Source organism: Leptinotarsa decemlineata, unplaced genomic scaffold (genome assembly GCF_025532065.1).
Source record: "Leptinotarsa decemlineata unplaced genomic scaffold, Ldec_3_MD MMD2_tig00000008_RagTag_RagTag, whole genome shotgun sequence".
NCBI classification, from domain to species: Eukaryota; Metazoa; Arthropoda; class Insecta; order Coleoptera; family Chrysomelidae; genus Leptinotarsa; species Leptinotarsa decemlineata.
Window position 1 is genome coordinate 10,955,654 of NW_027412537.1, and position 22,609 is coordinate 10,978,262.

Here is a 22,609-nt window from a genome sequence, read left to right on the forward strand (position 1 = left end):
CAAATAGTTCACTTTAAACAAAGATGTGTTCTTGAAAAAATGCAAAGATGTAACTTTCAACCACGAACTTAAAGAAGAAGCCCTTTCGAAACAGCTACTTTCATATAAACATTGAATTACACAGAAAAAATCAAAACGAATATTTTTATATAAACACTGAATTATACAAAAAAAACTTTTCCCGATTCAGTTTGTTTTCCAAATATTCGTTATGGAATTGAATCAGATATCATTCACAGGATTGCTACACAATATAGTTAATGAAAGAGGTAAAATTCCACTTACCTTAATGAATGTCATTCCCACTGGTAGATATCTGATGTTTTGCCGTGAGACACTTGCCATACCGGTTCTTTAGTAACAAGTCTGGATAATATATTAAAAAAAGGAGTGTGTGTACTTATGTACTCACGTAAGAAGCTATACTGCGTTTTTTATGCATTATTTATCGCAGTGATTCATTTGATTATTCGTTTGATTTTATTCATGTGTTCCAAATATTTATTGAAATTTATTTTGATACTATCATCATGTTGCACTGTATATGGGACAACCCAACGATGAATTTTACTATTCAAAATTCCAAGATTACTTCAAGAGAAAAACATTTGATTCAATATTTGGAATGATTGAATTTTTCCGGAATTTAATAATTATTATTTGTATCTATGTTTGTTTGAAGGTAGTTGACAATGTTTCGTAGTGTATTTCATCAGTTCGGACTTCCATTGTCTAATATAATATAAATTGATTTGAAATTCCTGAAAAAAAATCAAAAAAGATCAACCGAAAATGACAATTTTATTTGAACAAACATAATATGGAACCATGGGAATGTGGAACTAGACACTATCCTGAAGCACATCAACAACGTAAGCCTTTCCATCACTTTCACAATGGAAAAGAAAGTCCACAACGAATTGTCTTTCTTAGACGTATTGGTGAAGAGGACCGACAATAAATGGAAACCATCTGTATATCGAAAACCCACTCACACAGGACAGTATCTGAACCAGAAATCCAACCACCATCAATCGACTAAGAGAGAATCATCAAGACTCTACTAGACCATGTAATACAAAGGAAGGTCTCAAAAGGAAACTAGGCATCATCAAAAACGACTTTCAACGGAATGGTTACTCCAGAGTGATGGTAGAACAGACTTTAGCTAGAAGACAGCAAGAGCTCCACAAGGAAGAGAAGCCTCCACAACCAGTACTTGTACCTCCCTACATCAGAGGATTATCGGAAAGGATACCAAGGATTAGGTCCAAGTAAAACATCAGGACCTGCTTCAGATCTGGGAACACTATCCGTGGCAGCCTCACGAAAACCAGGCCACCAAACGCGATTCCAAGAATTGCATTTTGCACCCTGCGAGTGCGGAGAATCATACATCGGTTAAACTGAGAGGCGATTGAAAGTTTGCATTGCTGAGCACAAGAAACACACACAGCGAGGAGAAATCAACAAATCCGAAGTAGTAGAGCATATTTGGGCTCATCATCATAATATCAAGTGGGCTCAAGCTGAAATCATCCATAAAGAGGAACACTGGCTTAGGAGAAAATTCAAAAAAGCCGCGTATATGTTGTCCAACAACGCATTTAGTCAAGCTAGCGTAGAGATACGTAACATATGGAAACCTCTAATCAAACGGAAAACAACCAACTCCCGCTAAGCGGTCATCTCCCGCTAAAAACCAATGAAGCGGAGAGAGAGAGAGAAGAGGGGATAGGTGAAAACACTCGAATGGCCTATAAATAGTCGGATCTCGGAGGAATGATTCCAGTTATGACCCGAAGACGATTGTGGATACTAACAATCGAAATATCGTGACATAACTTGGTTTGAAATCTTTTAATTTTAATTTAAATATTTGTTTGGTTTCATGTTATTTCTTTGTAGTTTCAGTTTTTTTTTGTTCAAATAAAATTGTTATTTTCGGTTAATCTATTTTCATATTTTTTCAGGAATTTTAAATCAATTTATATTATATTAGACAATGGAAGTCCGAACTGATGAAATACAAGCCATCAACTAACGTCAAATTCTACAAACGTACTCAAAGTGATATGTAAAAATCACACTTTCATCACGTATTATCACAATAAATTATCTTTGAATCCATGATCCGGATGAAAGGAGAGGACAAATACCTCCACTGAAGCGATCTAACCGCATAAAAGAACAAACAAGAAGATGAAACGTTCAGTTTGAGTAGAGCTATGAAGCTGATAGCACAGCCTGCTAGTGAAAGCGCTCGCATATAATAATAATAAAAATAGTCTCTGTTGGGTGAAATGGAATAGAACAACCAAGAGGCGAAGTTCAAAACTTCAATATAATAATCAGAAGTTATAAAAGCTTTGAATCCTTGTTGTGAAAAAATGGTTATAATAAAATACTGAGAATGAAGGAGGACCAGATAGAAAACACTTGTAGGTTCAAAAAACTTGAATAGAAATCGTGAAAACAGTTGCCTGTTTCCACGTAAAAAAACGTAGATGTTTTTAAATTCACTTGATTTTGATAATAAATGTTGACTAGCTAACTTCCTCTTTGATTGCGATAGAGGCCGGTTGTGCCGTTAACGACAGTCCTCAAAGATGGCACGTGGATGTCGTGATCGGAGTGGAGTCCGAAACAATATTGAAGTGGAAGACATTTTGAGAGAATTAGCGGCCACCAAAGCCAGTAACCAGGCTGGATATCGACGAGGTCGTCATATTGGGAGGACTGGTAACCCCCTAGTACAAAAATTGAGCTTCTGTTAATTATGGACAGGAGGAGTCTGGCCAAATGCACTCGATTAAGAAGCGATGGCCATATAAATTGAAGAAGAAGAAGAAACAGCTAACTTCAAGGTGTCGGTTTTTCGTGACGGCGTGCGCGGTTATTGAGGAAATGTACTCTCCTAATTTTTCTTTAACGTGCCAAAAATAGGGAAACTTCAAAAACACTCAATTCGTTCATAAAATTATGACTTTCCGTCACGAATGAGTTCAAGTTACTCATGTCATCGATGACAGTACGTAATGATAGTCATTATATTGATTGTTTCTGATTTTGGGTCATCAAAAACAGGTGATTTGTAATGTTTCAAACCCCGGTTAATAAAATCGACTTTTTGATGGTATGTTTTCAGCAATGCTAGTTAGTTTAGATCTTTGATGTTTTTCAGATACATTACTTTTGTTATTTTTAACGGATTGCAATAATTTTTCGCTAAGCCTGTGGATTTTCTGATGAATTCGTTTTCACTCGTCGACTATATTCTCATCAGCTTTGTTTTGAATAACTGTTACTTCGGCTTCTTTCAACTGGAATGCCCTGTATATGTCATGAAATACTTCCCACCCTTAGTTCGATTCTGATATGTCTGTCGCTCCAATCAATTATTTTTGGGACGAAACCGAGTCGAAAACAATTGCCATTGAATGAAAATCCGGCAGACCCCTTATCAATGAACTGAATAGAACAATTCGAGGAACCTCAATTGATTGTCTAAATCAATTAGAGCTTGATATATTTCAGCATTGTGTTCCGATAAATAGGTCTGTGACACAAATTTGATATGAAAGTTCTGTTTAGGAGAGTAGAAATTGATGATTGAGGGGCCAACATTATCTGCTAATTGTGCTTGAATGAAAAAAATATACAATGACCTTTTCTGTAACTCTCAAATATAGTAATCACTAGCATACCACTCTCAAAATGTAGCATTTTGGATATTCGAATACGCGAAACAGTCAGACCTAAAATCAGATTATTACCAAAATGACTCATTAGTTAAGAAATAACTATTTATTATTATATAAGGTACCCCAAATCTCTTACCCTTTAAAATTATTCAAAACTATGAATTTATACAGGAATTATCTGTTCACTTCACAAACCCAAAACGTATTTGCATAAACTAATGTGAGGATTGTTCTTATTCAGTTTGTTTTCGATTTATCTCTTCTCCTATTTCATTTTTTGATGGGGTTGAACAATATTTTCTAGCGTGGCAGGTGGAAAAACTCAGGGAAAACTCAATCTATTCATGCTAGCATTTTATATTATGAATTTCGCGATTTATTTCATTAGAATAAGGCTGCTGCTGTTTTTATTTTACTCTATATATGTTGTTGAAAAATGAATATTGCTGGAGTTTTTCCCAATCCCAAAAACCGTTATTTCAAAACTTCAATACGTGTTTCGATCACCAAGTGATCATCTTCAAGTGGAAGAAGAGATTGATCTTCCTCTTGAAGATGATCACTTTGTGATCGAAACACGTTTCGAGTTGTTGGAATAACGGTTTGGTGATGGTTCTAAACAGTGCATCACAATCATATATTGTTTGAATTGAAGGGGTTATATTTTAAGGAGTGATAAATTTTTGGGAAAGAAAGTTTTTGGCTTTCTACTACTCCATCTTGATACGAAAAAATGTTGGAATCTTCCAATGAAAGGAAGGAAGTAATCAATTTAAAAATAAGTAACTCTATACATGGATGTGTAGATCATGCAAAGGAGTAACTTTCAGACACAAACTGGAAGAAAGCCCGCCTGAAAGGGCTACTACAGATTCTCACATTTTTTTTGTATCAAGATGGAATAGTAGAAAGCCAAAAACTTTCTTTTCAATACATTGTTGTATTGTTGATGGAATATTGAAGACAACATCATTATTATATGTTTGAAACTTTCATGAAATGAATGAAACACTTTTATCCAATTTTCACTAGTTTCACATCCATCCCTCGAATCCATCAAATTTCTGCCTGAAACTACTATTTATCTGACTAATACTACGATATTCGACAAATATTTGTTTCCTCACAGAAGGAGTTTTTGCAAATGCTTCTAGTTCGTCTAGCAGCAAGATTTTATTCGAATCAATAAAATCACTGCATTGGAACTATTTCTACTCCAGTCTAGCTGAAAATCCTGTCTGAGAACAAGGTTTCACAGATGCGTTATAGGTTCAATGGAATCAGTCGAATAACAAACAGCATTGTTGTTTTCGTTAGATCTGTCCTACACAGACGAGAAGTAATTCTCCATAAAATTATGATATTGATCATGCTCTTTTTTCAATGTCTGTTGTGGTATTAGCCAATGAAATACTTCAAGCACTATGTGAAATTCTCTATAGAAGAAAAACAAATCTTCAAATTCTCTTGGATGTTCAAGACTATCAAGGTTGCACTTGATGTTCGCGTCTCCAATCAGAAAGATGGCTCTTTTCATGTTTGGGGGCAGATCTCCATACATGAGAACAATACTCCAAAGAAGGTCTGAGCTGAGCTTTATAAAGCATCAAAAGTTGCTGAGGTGTGTACAGTTTTCTGGTACGGAACAGTGTTCCAAGCTTTTGAGAAGCAGCCTTTGCAATTCCAGCGACATGATTGTGCCAAGATATGTTGGTATCCATTTTAACCCCCAACAAACTCATCGAGGCCAGACATTAATCTTCTTGGAGAATACCAATGCCTGGGTTTTTGTGGCATTGAATTGAACCTGGTTACTTTCACCACAATTCGAAATCACTTCTAGATCCTCATTAAGATATGCAACCTCCTGCTACCAGTGATGATCCATTTATCAGTTTGGGTAGTAGTATCGGTTTGAATTATTCATCTTGCGAAAACCTTATATTTTCCGCATAATGGGGAATGTTCCTCCTGACGAAAATCAAGTAGTGTACTGGCGAAACTGGCAATTCCCGCTGAACGCTTCTAATTTTTCGTCTATTGTTACATATTCGAATAAAGAATAGGGCTGTTTAAACTGAAAAACAAAGCACTCGAACAATTCCCGAATTGGTGCGACTTTATCAAAACTTTGTCTTTCTTCTCGGGTATCTTGATCGTCAAACCGAATATGGGCCAGTAGGAATCGAAACCTGTAAAGAGTCATGACCAGTCGAAAAATTTCCATAAAGGTTCCGTCTGTTTTGAATAAATCACTGGTGTTAACGTGATTGCATTTCCTTGCCGCTGAAATATACAACAAACCGAATAATGCTTTCATTTCTTGGATATTCGTAGACTTCCAATGTGTTTCTTTGGAATAATTATGTTTCACCTTCTCTATGTATTTGTTTGTATTATCTACTACGATACTCATAAATTTTTCGGTAAAAAATAATTGCCAAATATCAAATATATCAAATATCTGCGGTTGGACCCCCCCTGTTATTTGGCATCCAATCGGATGCGTCGGTCTGACAGACCGGACGTCAGTATCGAAAGGTTAAGGGGTCAGTTGAATTTTGTACGGGTGCTGACCCAAGTAACGATGCAAATTCGGGCAAGTTATGGTCTGCGAAAAGCGGAGCGACGCGAAATCGACTGTCTTGGATTCTCCTGCACGATCTCTCAGACAGTGGCGATGTTTTTGGTATATCTTGTGTTTTATCCAAGTAGGGGTGTTTATCCACCACATTGCGAATAGTCGTCTCGGTAGGACGATTCTGGAGACTATTTAATGGGCGAAGAGTGCGGTACGTTGCCCAACAGAACACGCATTTTGATGAAACAATATTATTTACACGCGTTGTTCAATGCCATATCCGCCCATGTTGATTTGGCAAGACAGATTCAATAAATGACAACTAATTTGACAGATGTAGCTTCAACAATATGGCCGTTATGAATGTTCAGAAGTTCCTGCTGGAAGACCCTACGTAAGTGATGGTAACATGCAAAGAATTGAAGAACTATTCTTTCCAGATCATTCACGGAAATATTTTCTTGCTAGGAACATGGCATTGGATAACCTATCGATTTTCAAATGGATTCTACTCAGTCAATCAAGTACCAACTTCAGTTACCCTAATTCCATGTTATTCAAATCAAATAACGTACAGGTAGTGCCCACTTAGCAAACACAAGTCGTCAATTAAGTTTTGATCCATCGGTCGCACCACACAAATATTGACACTCACCTCTCACAGTCCGGGAAATCTCCTGTGGAGTGCGGCGGATAATTCACTGGGCCACTGGGATGAGCCCTCTCTGCCCTGTCAACAAACCACATTGTTAGATTGGTCGACGACGGTGAATAAAAAATTTATTCGATGTTTTCGACGTTTGGATATGCTAGAATTTGGTATGGATGTGGGGATTTAGGTGCAATCAATTGTCGGACATGAAGGTTTTATTTATATATGGAAAGTGAAGGAAAGTAAATTGATTGTGTTGGAAAGTTCAGTGCCGTACTTCATTCACTTTTACATTACAACATCGGTTTCATGTTCTTTAATACTTGATTTACAATATTTATGATTCTGAAAACTTGACAATCTAACTGATTCTGTATTGGGGTTTACTGTCAAGAAATAAAAAAAGAAAGTATTGATTTTGTAAGGATTTACTCGATAGCCATTCTAAAATGCAACGCAGAAATTTCAATTTTACATTTTAAAATTATTTTATTCAACAGTTGGAAGCTCACGTACAAACTTTTCCCAAAAAGAGCAAGAAGAATCTTCCGAATAACTATATACCAGTTGCTTTGCTGTCAGTGACATCAAACATCATGGAGAAAGCTGTAAACCATCATATTGAAAATGTATTTATTTATTTGTAACACAATACTCTACGGGACATATCCCAATTACAGAGCAGGAAATAACAGAGTATAATAAATACATCACCAACAAGTGACTGTGAAGTCTACAAACACTACAAATGATACAAACAAGTGACTATAAAGACTACACATTTTATATTTATTATAGGTGACAAATCAATCATTTTAGGAAGTGGGATTTTATATTTGACAATTTGCAACTAAATATATCTTAATTATCGCTAACAGAATTTGTCACTTTACACATGGTATTGATCGGAGAATTCTCCAGAACATTTGTGAGAGATGTTTTTATATAGAAAGTACTCGGGTGTCTGGAACAGATTCTAGGAATGCAAATATTAAACTTTTCCAGTAATGTTGGGCATGTCACCTATGCTTTTGATAATTTTATAGGTTAGTGCAACCTTTAATATTCACGCCTTTTTTCGAGACTGCGAAAGTTATGCTTACGTAGCAATTCAGAGTGGGTTGTTCCTATTGGAGGACAAATGCCATCGGTTTTTAGGCTTAGCAGTTTTAAAAATCGTCGTTGAATTGCTTCTATTCTATCAATGTGATATTGATAGAAGGGGCACCATACAACTGACGCGTATTCTAACTTTGATCTTATGAAAGCATTGAATACAGTTTTTAAGGTCGAAGTTTCTTTGAAATCACTACTGTTACGTGCAATTAATCCATACAAACAACAGGAAGAGGTTACAACATCATCGATATGCCTATTAAATGATAGTGCTGTGTCAAATGTGATGCCAAGATCAGTAAATATTTCTGGTCTCACCAGGGAAACGTTTTCTATTGGATTATTAGAAATCAAGATATTCATTTTCAAACTGTAGGACATGACCTTACATTTATTCGGGTTCAGTGACAAGTTATTTCGATAACACCATTCTACAAGCCGTCCTACGTTTACTGAGAGGTTCACACAATCATCTATATTCTCAACGAGGCAGTTTAGTTTTTGATCATCGGCATATAAAAGGAAATACACATCTATAACATCTGCAATATCATTAATGAATATATTGAAGAGCAGCAGTCCCAGATTTAAACCTTGTAGAACACCAAGAGAAGTACTATATTCGGTAGATTTGAAACCATTGAGCTGAACATATTATTTTTTATCCTGTAGTTAGGACTGAAAGAGTGCGACTATTGATGGAGATCATCCAAAGGCTACTAGTCTGTTCAGGAGAATGCGATGGTGAAGCCTGTCGTAGGCCTTAAGAAAGTGTGTGTAAATAACATCAGTTTGGGCTGTTGGGTTACAGTCAGAAGATTGGTGACCGTTGAACGATGTTTCATAAAACCGTGTTGGTTTATACTTATATTGCAACTAACATGCCGATATATAAATCGCTCCAGCAGAATCTCAAAAACCTTTGCTAAGTTGCGAATGATAGAGATTGGCCGATAATTTGAAATATCTCGCCTATCTCCTTTTTTGAAAATGGGACAGACTTTTGATGATTTCCAGATTCTTGATATTGTAGCCGATCTTGAGCAGATATTAATTAGTATAGATAGAGGACGAGCAAGCACAAGTGCACAATCTTTTAGAATGGAAGTTGGAATGTCATCTGGACCAGTGGTCTTTTTAGGCTTGAGCAACCTTAGTGCCTCGTACACTTCGTTTTCACTTAGGCTTGATATATCAAGAAAGTGATTATTATAAATATCAGAGTTTGGTTGAAAGGGGGAAGAAACGGTATACGATTGTTTGGAAAAGATTGGCAAAACCGTTTACGATATTGGAGGGCCCCTCCAACAATTGACATTCAAAATTCAGTACTTGTGATATTCAGGAGCCACCTCGTTTATTATTTATTAATGACCAAAATCTGTTGGAATTGATATGTATTTGTTACTCAGTTTCACCTAAGAATTTTTTATATGCCACATATTTGGGTGGCTTCAACATTTTGAGCAATCATCAATATGGCTCTTGGAAACAAAAGTCAACAGGCGCCCTTCTATCGTGTGTCATCCATATTTGGAATAACGCATTCGGGAAACAATGATAGTCAAGGGCTGTTGCGCTTCATTTTCCTAAGGCCGTTGGTCGTGTATGGCGTTAGTATGTTGGCCAAACTTCGTTGTTATGACTTGTCAGATAATTTTTGTATATGACTCTCCATCTTCCTGGAAGAAAGTTCCCTGTAATGAATATCTTTCGAATACTTTTATCATTAATACTGGTGTTCCCCAGGGAACCATATTGTCTTCCACCCTCTTTTTATTGGATATCCATGACTCAATGTGAAAAATTAAGTATTCAATATATAACTTTGCTGATGACAGCACACTTGTCTCATCATTTCATTTGATACACATCTTCACCGGCAGCAGGAGGTTGCATATCTTTATGTGATTTCGAATTGGAGTAAAAATAACTAGGTTCAGTTCAATGCTACGGAAAACCAAGCAACGGTTTTTCTCCGAAGAGATAAATGTCTTCGAACCGGATATAATAATGTCAAGACAGACAATTCCTATTTCTACTTTGATAAATTTGTTGGGGGTTGAAATGGACACCTATACGTCTTGGCACAATCAAACACAAGCACTGCAGAAGAATACTCAAGGCGCTCTTAGAGCGGTGCCTGTGCAAAAGTAGTGATTCACATTGGATTTGAATCGCTGGAGCGATTAAAATCCAAGTCATTTGGAAAAATGTTCTCAGGAAGTGTATTTCACATAAACATCGTTCTCTAAATGGAAGAGTTCCTATACCATAATTTTGAATTCAATATTATATTTATTATCCTTTTTGAAAATTTATTTGGCACAATATTTTTGAAAACAGACAAGACTTTTCCAAGAACTCTACCTGTAGAGAGAGAGAGGGCGCTGCATGCTTATATAAATCAAGGTAAGAAATATCTGTAAGATAAGATATCTACCTGAAGTATATTTATCAAATTTGATTAAACAAACAATAAAAATCAAAACTCTAAGAGTAAAATTCTGAACCCATTTATAAAATTCAAATAGAAAATTAATATATATATATATATATATATATATATATATATATATATATATATATATATATATATATATATATATATATATATATATAATTATTATTATAAATATATTATATATTATATATTAATATACTAATTGAATACGTAAGAATTAAACACTTGAAATATATTTCCAAAATACTTGGTATGTTATTTATGATGCTTGACTAGAAATATTTCAGAATGAATAGTATGTATTCAAACATAGCCTAAATTTATAGTTTATCGAAAGGCAAAATTTCATTCTTGAATAATATTCCACATACATATATCTGGTGATTGAATCTTCAATTAGGAACAGACACACTCCATTTCGAAGTGTTATAGCATATGTATATTCATGTTATCCTCCCCCAGTTCGTTCATATATTCAATCCGAAATCAATTACCTGAGTGTTCGGCGTTGTAACTCCCATGTTCCAATGATACTTCAGTATGGAATTATGGATCCATCAGCAATTAGTAACCATGTTCATACTGCTTGTATACAGAAATTCAGCATCACGATTGATTACCATCAATTTCCCGAATGCATTTGTTGGAGCACCTGACTCTGAAGTCCTCTCCGGAGTTGGACTCATCTCAAGTTGATTCAGGAGTATAATTAATCCAAGGTTGAGTGTATGGATAACATTCGAACATGAATTAACCACCTTTAAACAAATTCGAACATGAAGATCAGTGGAAAACAATGGATTTGATGATATAGGTATATTTGATTCATATAATTTTTGGAGAATGAAGCTAACTTGGAAAAAAAATATCAAACTTTACAGCAACGGAAAAAACTCAAAGAGTCTGGTGGTCTACTGATTAACAGCTATATTTTTTATCGAGTGCACCTAGAAACAAGCTCTTTGTGTGCAAAAAACTATCTACGACTTTCGGATCATCCTCATATACTTTTGCTGAATTCTTTGAAAATACCCTCCAATCACAAGCCAGACAGTCTTCATCATATGTCCGAAACTCCTATCAACAAACAACCTTGTCAGCTTCGACGTCAGCTTTTCTCGAATATTCCTCCACTCGAAACCCTGTCCATCCTCAAAACAAAATACTAAATTTGCCAAGACACTCAACCTTATCACCTTATTAGCCTCTGCATGTCCAGAACTCATTTTTTTTTTCAGGGAAAAGGAAAAGGCTCCCCATGGGATCTCCCTCTCTTCAGTACTTGTTATCTTTCACATAAAAGACTTTTAAACTGAAACCATTGACACGTCTGACTTCATGCCTGGTCGTTCTCATCACGATATCCAACAATTTCTTCTCACACACTATTCACACCGAAATCCAAACTATATAACTCGCTAGCTCAAAGCTGAGTCAAATCATCATTTCACCCAGTAGAATTCCGTTTTGGATTATCTCATACACAAGTCTATCATACCCACTGACAGTCACAATACATCCAAGGATCTAGACGGACTCAAATCCGCCCTTAGCCAAAACGAGTATCCCGACTCCCAAATCCAAAAAGTTCCAATCCAACTCTAGCAAATTTATAACCAACACTGCTCAATGAGCAGACGGACCACCAGAAAGCTTTTCTTCTTTATATTCATGGTCTTACCGACATAGTGACCCGAATTCTGGAAAGGATATAACGACCAACAATCAAATCACCACTGAATACCTAAGTACACGATTTCCAATAAGACATAGGGCATATACAAACTACCATGTTACACCTGCTCTGGTACCAACATCAGTCATACCTACAGAAGAGTCTCCAACAGAGCATAATAACACAAGCTTTCTGTTCGTAAGTCAGTTCCAATCCCACTTGAAACAGGCCACATAATCAGTTTTGGAAATACCAAACACGGCTGAATTTTTTATTCTTTCGGTTTCGATTTTGTGACCATTTTATGGAAGGAATATTAATAGGCTGCTCAATCTGAATTGATTAAATAAAAAAAGTTACTCTACCGTTAGTTTGCCAATCCTTCGTCTCTGGATAGAAACTTCTTTAGGACGCTAAAATCAAAATGGGGGAAATCTTGAGAAAATGGACAATATCTACGGGTGGATTGATTTTATGATAGCTTTAAACAATCATTCAAATCTACAAAGTTTCAACATTGATGGAAATTATGTCAAACCCTGAAAACACCTGACAGTCAGTTATGTTATATCCAAAGTTAACTGTAACAACAAAAGTGACTTTGATAGTACTTGTGGAAAAGATTTCGTTCCTTAAGTCACATGATGAGCAGCCACAGTCTGTCACATATCTTGTCGCTCTCGGTGGATTTACGGTTTTCCCCGTGATTTTTGATATCACTTTGATTCCATTCTAAATAAAACCGATGGAAACCTGTAGGTGACCTACTAGAATAATTTCAGCATAGTCCTGCTGCTGGATGAACCAGAAACATCTGCGAGGCTAACCTCTGTGAAGTATTTTGCATAAATGTCTATCGGATATAATTCAACATCCAGCGTGGTATCAGCCGGTAAAGTAATTGTTTTCTGGTAGTGGTAGTGTTTTCTGATGTGGCATTTACCACAACGTGCAGTGTAGGTAGTTAGAAGAAACAAATATTCCAAGATTTCATTTCAGAATATTCATTTTCCAGTGAATACATTCTGTAGATTCATGAGGAAAATAAAAGTAAATGGAGGTACATAATGAAACCGGCATATGCGCTAGCACAATCGTATCTTTGATTCTTTACATAACTCTATGCTAGGTGAGATCTCACCTTTAGTTTCTATCCAACACTACTCCTGTCATGTGAGATACCAGAACATTGCATAAGCAAGAATCCGTGACTTCTTGTGCTACACAACTTGTGTTCTATTTCTATCACCTCCGTTATGTTTTCTTCTTCTACAGGGATCAATTTTTGTTCAGAAAAAGTCAACGAATTTGAAGTCTTACTGTCAAGAAACACGGCTTGTTCAAGTCCATTCATTTTTTTCTTATAATCTTATCCAAAATTGGTACAGATGTTGTGTCCTGAGCAACAAACTGAAGGTACTGAGGAATAGGGTGAAGCTTCAGGGACGGGAGTTTCCAAAGGTCTTTTCTGTGTTTTTCTCATAAGAACAATTTTCAAAAAGTTTTGAAACACTTCATCGCCAGTATAGAAGATTCTAGAGAACTGAGGTATAATGCCTTTTTGCGGTCTTCTGTGAAGCCAAAGTTCGATTTGACCAATCTTCTTCCTACCAGAGGACCCGCTGAATAGCACCTCCTGAGGTCATATCCACGGTAAATCCTCAATATGATGCTTAGCATAAAATATTTAATGGAATGTCGAAATTCTAACATTTTATACACGAAATGATGGCAATCTCGACACAAGAGAAGACAAAATGTTCAGCTATATATTTTTGGGAAGAAGCAGATTGGAATAAGATGATACATAGGTATATTTTTGAGTAGATGCGACTATACCATCGTATCCTAACTACCGAGGAAAGAATCCTACGCAACATCTACAACCTCCCTTACCGTTACCCATCCTAAAACATATATAACCTAATAAACACTACACCAATCAATCTACGATTTCGGGAACTTCAAGGGCCATACGAGACAAGTACGATGAGCAGTAGTAACACTGATGTCATCACCTCGCTGACTACACCGTGGACTCCTCGTGAAGGACCCAGAAGGATTCCTAGGAAAAAGCTTCCGTTTCCCCCAGCAAGATTCCTGGGAACAATGGAACATTCGCCCGAGCAGATCCAGGATGTCCTAGAGGAATACTTGGAACCAGACAGCGGACAGCTACGTTTTGGAAGGAGCTGAAATCTGAAGCCATTATCCCCGGCCTTATAACCCGTACCCAAAAAATTACAGTGACCACTGTAAGTGACCCGGACCACTCTAACGTAGCAATGGAAAAACAAAAAACAAGAGGAACACATGACAACTAAACAGCACCACACTAGACATCATTACACCAGATACTACATGAACCTAACCCCGAAGAGGCGTAATCCTAACAGCCACACAAAACACATTCACAATATTTGGTAATCAATCTTAAAAGCTAATAAACATTTTTGACTTAATGAGTTTCTTATAACTGAAAATAATATAAGATTACCCACAATACTGACGAAGGGATTGAACAGGAATGAACATGAAGTTGAAACCAGAATATACTGTGTGATAAAAGGAAATGTATCTACAACTTGAGAAGATAGAAATGGACCTCTAATAACCAGAAGAAAAATTGATTTGCTTTATCATATTCTACCATTACCAAGGAACAGACTTTAGCTGTTCTGCCATGGAATGATTCAAAGCTTGGTTTAGCAGTTATTGAACCAGGGCGAATAACCGAAAAGATCAGTCACACCGGTGTATATTGGAAGGGTTGAAAGAATGATGTTTGGTTTTTCACTTTTAAATAGACACAACTTCAAAATGTGATTGGTTTTATTAACGAACGAATCGAAATAAATAAGCAATCAAACTTTTACTGTCTGTCATACAATGCAACTTCATTCTACTACTTTCATGTTGCCATAGCACTCAATAAACAAAAACATATTTTTCTGCTTCTTCCCAAGTATCGAAATATGACAGAACACAAATTATCTCAAGACAGTTTGCATTGTATGATAACAGATAACAACAGGTGTATTAGATTCAACAATTATGATAAAACATAAGGACAGTTCAAGAAATGATGGTGAGCGTTAGCATTTAGTTCAAATAACAAGTTTGTTTGATGGTGGTTGACAATGTTTTTTGGTGCATTTCATCAGTTCGGACTTCCATTATCTAATATGATATAAATTGATTTATTTGAAAATGAATTGCATCAAATAAGAAGCCTCTTGACAGAACCAGGTAGAATTGAGATTTGGATTCATTCAGAAATCGAAAAAAGACAGAAAGTGAAATAAGAAATAAGATTGAAATAAAAGGGAAAATTCTATAGTTTCCAATTTCAATTCGGGGATTTTATTGAAATATTTCAGCAGTAAAAGCTAGAGAGACAAAAAGAATTTTCTTATTCAGCGCTAACGTTTGATTTCAGAATTTAGTTTTGAATGTTGCTGTCGTAAGTAGGTCAAAATAATCACTTTATAAAATATTGAAAATGATTAATCTGGTTTTAGTAACCTTAGAGTTTTGGAAGTACTTCATCATATCTCTGTATTGTAGTATATCATTATTCATTTCACGATATGGTGAAACAAATAAAACAGTATTCATGGTAACATGTTACAAATTGTGGCACGCAATAGTTTCATATTAGTTTCCATTGTTTTGACAAGAACACGCTATCACCCTCCTTTCTTGGAAAACGTTCTCACAAAATGTTCACTATCTATAAAAATTCAATTTCACTAACGTATTAGAGAAAATATATTTATTCAAACCATTCACTTTCAGTTAAACTGAAGTGCCCGCTTTGAAATAGTTCGTACATTATTTTTGTCCACTTCTCGATTCGAATTATCACTAAGTGAGAAATATATTTCAGCACAGCAAATAAGAAATGGGACATTCACATACCAATAAATCACTCTCCATGATAAAAATTACACAATTTACACACTACGAATTTTATTCAAGACTCGATTCATCAGTTGGGCTAGTATATCAAACCATTCTAAGAAGTAATCTATATAACAGTAAGTTTGTTTGAAGGTGATTGACAATGTTTCATGATGAATTTCACTAGTTCGGACTTCCATTGTCCAATATATAAAATGATTTGAAATCCCTGAAACAACTGAAAAGAAGAATTTACAATAAATAGCTGTAAATAACAATTATATTAAGCAAAAAAACCTAAAATGAAATAATAGTGAAATAAAATAGGGGTAAAAATGAAACAATTGAACCAAAATTAAAGGAATACAAAATGAAAATAAAGATAAAAATAAACAGTTAAGAGATTTCAAGCCAAGTTTGTTCACGACGTTTCGATTGTTAGTATCCACAATCGTCTTCGGGTGATGACTGGACTGATTCCTCCGAGAGATGGCTATTTATGGGTCATTCGAGTACTTTCACTCAACCCTGCTTTCCATTTTTTTTTTGCTTCACTAGTTCACTGGGAGATGACCCTTTGGTTGGAGTTGGCCATTTTTCGCTTGATGATGATGTTGCGTATTTCTACGCTGCCTTGGCTGAATACGTTGTTGGACAACATGTATGCGGCTTCCTTGAATTTTCTCCAAAACCAATGTTCCTCTCTGTGTAAGATCTCAACTTGGGACCACTCGATATTGTGTTGATGGGTCCAAACATGGTCTGCTATTCCTGATTTGCTGGTTACCCCTCGCTGTGTGTGTTTCTTGTGCTCGGCAATGCGAACATTAGATGGCCTCTTAGTTTCACCAATATAGGATTTTCCGCACTCACAGGGTATCCGGTAAATGCAATTTTTGGAATCGCAGTCCACGTTTGGTAGCCTGGTTTTCGTCAGGCTGCTACGGATAGTGTTACCGGGTCTGAAGCAGGTTCTGATGTTGTACTTGGAACCAATTCTGCGTATCCTCTCCGATTATCCTATGATGTAGGAAAGTGCAAGCACTGGTTGTGACGGCTTCTCTTCCTTGCTAGGCTCCAGCTGTCTTTCAGCCAAAATCTTTCCTACCATAGCTTTGGAGTAGCCATTCCGTTGAAGATCATTTTTGATGATGTCTAATTCCTTCTCGAGACTTTCCTTCGTGTTACAGAGCTCGAAAGCACGGTCTGATAGAGTCTTGATAATTCCTCTTTCAGTTGATTGATGGTGGTTGGATTCGTGGTTCAGATACTGTCCCGTGTGAGTGGGTTTTTTGTATACAGATGTTTCCCACTTAGTGTCGGTCCTCTCCACCAAAACGTCTAAGAATGGCAATTCGTTGTGGATTTCCTTTTCCATTGTAACCCATACATAGTCATCTCTTGGAGGAATCAGTCCAGTCATCACCCGAAGACGATTGTGGATACTAAGAATCTAAACGTCGTGAACTAACTTTGCTTGAAATCTCTTAACTTTTTAGTTTCATTTTGTATTTCTTTTATTTTTTGTTCAATTGTTTTATTTTTACTTGTATTTCATTTCACTATTATTTCATTTCAGGTTTTTTCTGCTCAATATAATTATTATTTACAGCTATCCATTTTTAATTTTTCTTTTCAGTTGTTTCAGGGATTTCAAATCAGTTTATATATTAGACAACAGTAAGTAATTACAAAACTTGATTAAATATATGATCAATTCTGATAATACTGGTAGATTTTGGGAAGAAATGCAATTCAATACCTATAGAAAACCGGTAATTCATTAATATTTCAATTATTGGCATTTTATGTCAGAACTGAAGTGGATGAATGAATAATTCACGTAAGTCAGGTAGATTTAAAAAACAATCACAATACCCCTAGAAAACCAGGTAATTTATAAATATGAATCATACTTTTTATAATATATTGAACTAGAATATTAGTTTACCTTTTCTCCACCATCGGCTCACACTTCATGTTTATTCAATGATATGAAATAAAATAAAAATTGCCAATTCTGTCCACCAAAATATACGCTACAATATCGATATGAACTCAAAATCCTCATTCCTTTCTTTGGCAGTAAACAAAACAGACGCCTTTACAAGTGAATTATCAATTGTACCAATTATTCATTTCCATTTCTTCGTAACTGTATCAATTTCTAATTGAAAAAAGATCAGGCAACTGATATTATTCAAGAATAATAATCTTGCCGAATGGAAGTCGAATCGCAGATACTTGAAAGCGAATATAATGAATAAATAACGACAGAAAACGTTATTTTCCATCATCATTTCTGTTATTAGACATTCTGGCGTCGGAGGTTTTTCTTCCTCGTCATAGGCGTGCTGCAATATGATGTAAATTATGTTAATAAATCGGTATTCAAAATTGAATTTCCTTGGGTTCTTTTGTTGAACGAATCTTTACTAATGGACTTTTTTATTTTGTCTTGCGTGTGGAGTAAACCTCGGGATGTGACCCTTTGGCGAGAATTGGACATTTTTCGCTTGATTATGGGTTTCCATATAATAATAATAAGTTTATTGCCTATCAAAATAACAAGTTGATAACAAAATATAAGAGAAAACACTTTGTATTTGATTGCAAATGGCTTTTGGTTCAGATCGCAAATTTGCATTCGCATCTGCTCTTCCACCAATGCCGAAAATGTATAAAAATAAATAAATGAGGGCTTGAAGAGAAAAAAAGAAGAAAAAAAAAGAAAAGGGAAGGTAATATAAAGATATAGATATGTCAATAGGTGAAACCTTTTTCAGGATTCTCGCCGCGGACCTAGTTATTCTGAATGCTGAACAGATACTGTTTAAACCTACTTTTAAAAATAGTTTCTGAGATGTTAAAACAATTGTTTTCCCATTTATGGAGATAATTTATTGTGGAGGAGATATTGTAGGAAAAAGATCATTAGAATATTTCCTTTTTATGTACAGGAATCTTTAGGACTGTCTGTTTCGTATGTCTACACTAGCTTGGCTGAATACATTGTTCTACAACATGTATGCAGCTTCTTTGAATTTCCTCCTAAACCATTGTTCTTCCCTATGTATGCTCTCAGCTTGGGACCAGTCGATGTTATGTTGATGGGTCCAAACATGCTCTGCTATTGCTGCTTTGCTGGTTTCTCCTCGCTGTGTATGTTTCTTGTGCTTGGCAACGCAAACTTTCAATTGATTTCTACTCATTTTATATAATATCAGAAAATGGGAGATAGAACTATTGGAATTCATCATGAAACATAGTCAATCACCTTCAAACAATCTCGAGGGGTCTGTTCTGCAAAAACATCGGAATCTAACTATGAATTTGTGGTTGAGTCTAGCACTAGTTGCATTCTCTGTTCGACGATCAATGTCAGAGTTCGACTTTGCAACGGACTGTCTTTATCACTGTATTGTGTATTCTTTATATCACATGGATTGCATCCAAGCTCTCGACATATGGATGACTGTTTGCTGACTGTTTAGGTACTGCATTATAAGTTACTTACAGAATAACAGGGTAGTTTGAAAATAGCAGCATTCGTAAATAAAAGCTAGTGAATTTCGTTGTTCATCTGTTGACAGTTATCCACCAGAGTTTCAGCCATTTTGGACATGCGGTTGTTATGTAACAGTCGTTTGAGTGAGATGATGTGAGTGTTTTTATGGAAATGGAAAAAATCAAGTATCGAGTTGTCATTAAATAATCGTTTTTGACAGGCAATACGCCCACGGTCTCTGTACCATCATTCACCACAGTGAAATTTTGGGCAGCTGAATTTAAACGTGGCCGTAAGAGCTTGGGAGACGATGTTCGTTCGGGGTGTCCAAAAACTGCAATTACCGACTGACACATCGCCATAGTTCACCAAATGGTGCTAGATGACCATCGAATTGAAGTGAGAGAGATAGCAGAGGTTATGAGTATGTAAAAAGAACGTGTTTGTCACATATTACATCTACATTTGGGCATGAGAAAGCTGTCTGCATGTTGGGTGCCGCGTTTGCTCACGTAAAACCAAAAACGTGTCCAAATGAACATTTCCTACATTCTTTTGGCACAGTTTGGACGCAATGAATCCAAATTTTGGTGCCAAATGAAACTTGGATACACCATTACACGCCCGAAACAAAAATACATTCCAAACAGTGAAATGCAAAAGGGGACCCGGCTTCAAAAAGAGTAAAAACAGGTTTTTCGGCTGGTGAAGTGATGACGACTGTTTTTTGGGATGGTCATGGAGTCATTTCAATCGATTATCTTTAAAAAGCTAAAACCATTACAGAGGCATACTACGCACCATTACTTGACAGGTTGAAGGCAGAATTTGCGGAAAAACGGTTACATTTGCAGAAAAAGAAAAACCAAGATAAAGCACCGTCTCAAACCTCAGCAGTTACCGAGGTAAAAATACGCGAATTATGGTTGAAACTACTTCATTCATGAGATCTACTCCCAAGCGACTTTTTTTTCCTCGTCTGAAAATTGCGCTCGAAAGACATAGATGGGCACATTGCTGGGAGAAATGTTTATAGTTGAAGGCAGACTATGTTGAAAATTAAAAAAAAACTCAAAAAATGTCTTGTATCTTTGTTAGGTCGCAAACTTTCCAGACCACAGAAGCTGATAAACCTGATGTAGTTTTTCTCAATTTTCAGAGCAAGACGGAGTTTTCAGCTCCTGGCGACGAATCTTGAGATTACGCCAGATTGCCGCACTGAGGCAGGAAGCTCAGGCGGATAAATGCATTGGTTCATAATGGTGGTAAGTCCTCCCGAATGTATCATGGCTTCGGAAAATAGGGCCTGACCAGCGCAACTTAAGAAAAGAAATAATAATAATAATGTTTAGTTTCGTATACATTGATGCAAACTACATAAAGTGATAGTCCCAGAAGCTCTAGGAATCTATAGCTCTTTCGTGAAAAAATGTAACAAAAATTCAGTGAATATTAAAAATAGAAAAACGATTAGAAGAAACACTACTACGCAAGCGCCAAAGTCAGCAAAATGAGTCAATGTGTTTTTTTGCATATCGAAATATCACACATTTCAATTTGATTATACAATATTATGTTACAAAAATCTAACTACGCACAGCTTATTAATATTACCTGTATTGAATTTCAAGGAATGATTTTATTACTTTTCAAATAAATTCAATGAATTTACTCTCAGAAACTTGAAACTCTCAGAAATTTTTTCACAACGATTTTTAAAAATCTCCGTCATAACAAACACATTGGCATGACAACCGCTCCGGTGTAAGGCTGCATGAAGGATTTTTTCAAATTTTTTTCGAAACAAAACAGAAACACTACAGGAAAGTCCTCGAAGCGCTCTGAGAGCGGTGCCTGTGAGAAAGTAGCGATTCACATTGGATTTGAATCACTGGAGATTAAATCCATTTGGAGAAACGTTCTCAGGAAGTTTATTACACATAAACGCAGTACTTCAGATGAAAGAGTGAAGTTCGAGGTGTACTGAGTTGAACCTCAAAATGATTAAAGTTCATTTCTTTAGATTTGTTCACTGCCAGTCTTCAAGCATAGCCCACTTACTAATAAGAAAGTTTTTCTTCCTTATTCAGAGGAATCGGGCAAATATGCAGTTGGTTAGTACCTCGTCCACTAGATGGAGTGACATTTTTGTTGTTCGCTTCAACTTAGGAAGAGGAATGAAATACTCTGAAAGAATTATGAGTAGATGAACAACGTATGTTCTGGCTCAAACGTGAATAATGGGAAACGTCATCGAAATCGACGCAGGATGGAACGAGTATCGTAGCGATTCAAGCATGGAACTCGACCCCCTTGCCCTCGCCCCCCTTAGTACTCCACATCACCGCTCAGGCTCTCTTGAGACTCCGCATCACCCCTCGGCCCCCTTGTCACGTTCCAGTCACGTGATTTTAATTAAAAAAAGTTTATAGTTATGAGATTCGAACCTACGACGTCCGCGCGGTAGACATTGTCCTTAGCCTCTACACCAATTATGGAATATCATTGACTTTAGGTCGATGACGGCCACTATCTTGCACTGATGAGTGGCTAACAAGCCCGAAACCGGTCTGCAAGTGTGCTCGTTCCAAAATTGAAGGTCGACTCTTTCAGTTGTATTGGCAATTGCATATGCAGGAAATTTTCTGTGATGATTCCTGCACTGACGCTTGTCGGATATAATGCAACGCCCTTCGTGGTATTAGCCAGGGGAGTAGTTGTTTTCTGATATGCGTCAATCCATTCAACCAACTGTGCTGGATTTGATGGAATAGCAGAGCATGTTTGGACTCATCAAGTGGGCTCAAGCTGAAATCATCAACAAAGAGGAACACTGGTTTAGAAGAAAATTCAAAAAAGCCGCGTATATTTTGTCCAACAACGCATTTAGTCAAGCTAGCGTAGAGATACGTAACATATGGAAACCTCTAATCAAGCGAAAAACGACCCGCCAAACGTTCATCTCCCGCTAAAAACCAATGAAGCGGAAAAAGTGAAGAGGGGATA

At 36.3% G+C, this 22,609-nt stretch overlaps 1 long non-coding RNA gene across 2 annotated transcripts in view; it reads right to left on the reverse strand.

Moving 5' to 3' along the window:
- Positions 1 to 22,609, reverse strand: part of LOC141480712 (uncharacterized) — a 390,701-nt gene that overhangs the window by 88,926 nt on the left and 279,166 nt on the right. Inside the window, exon 3 of one of the 2 annotated variants that reach the window (XR_012464514.1) lies at positions 6,941 to 7,015. This is a non-coding gene — a long non-coding RNA (uncharacterized lncRNA). Of the gene's footprint in view, positions 1 to 6,831; positions 7,016 to 22,609 lie in introns of those variants that run through there. The other variant, XR_012464513.1, reaches the window with a different exon arrangement.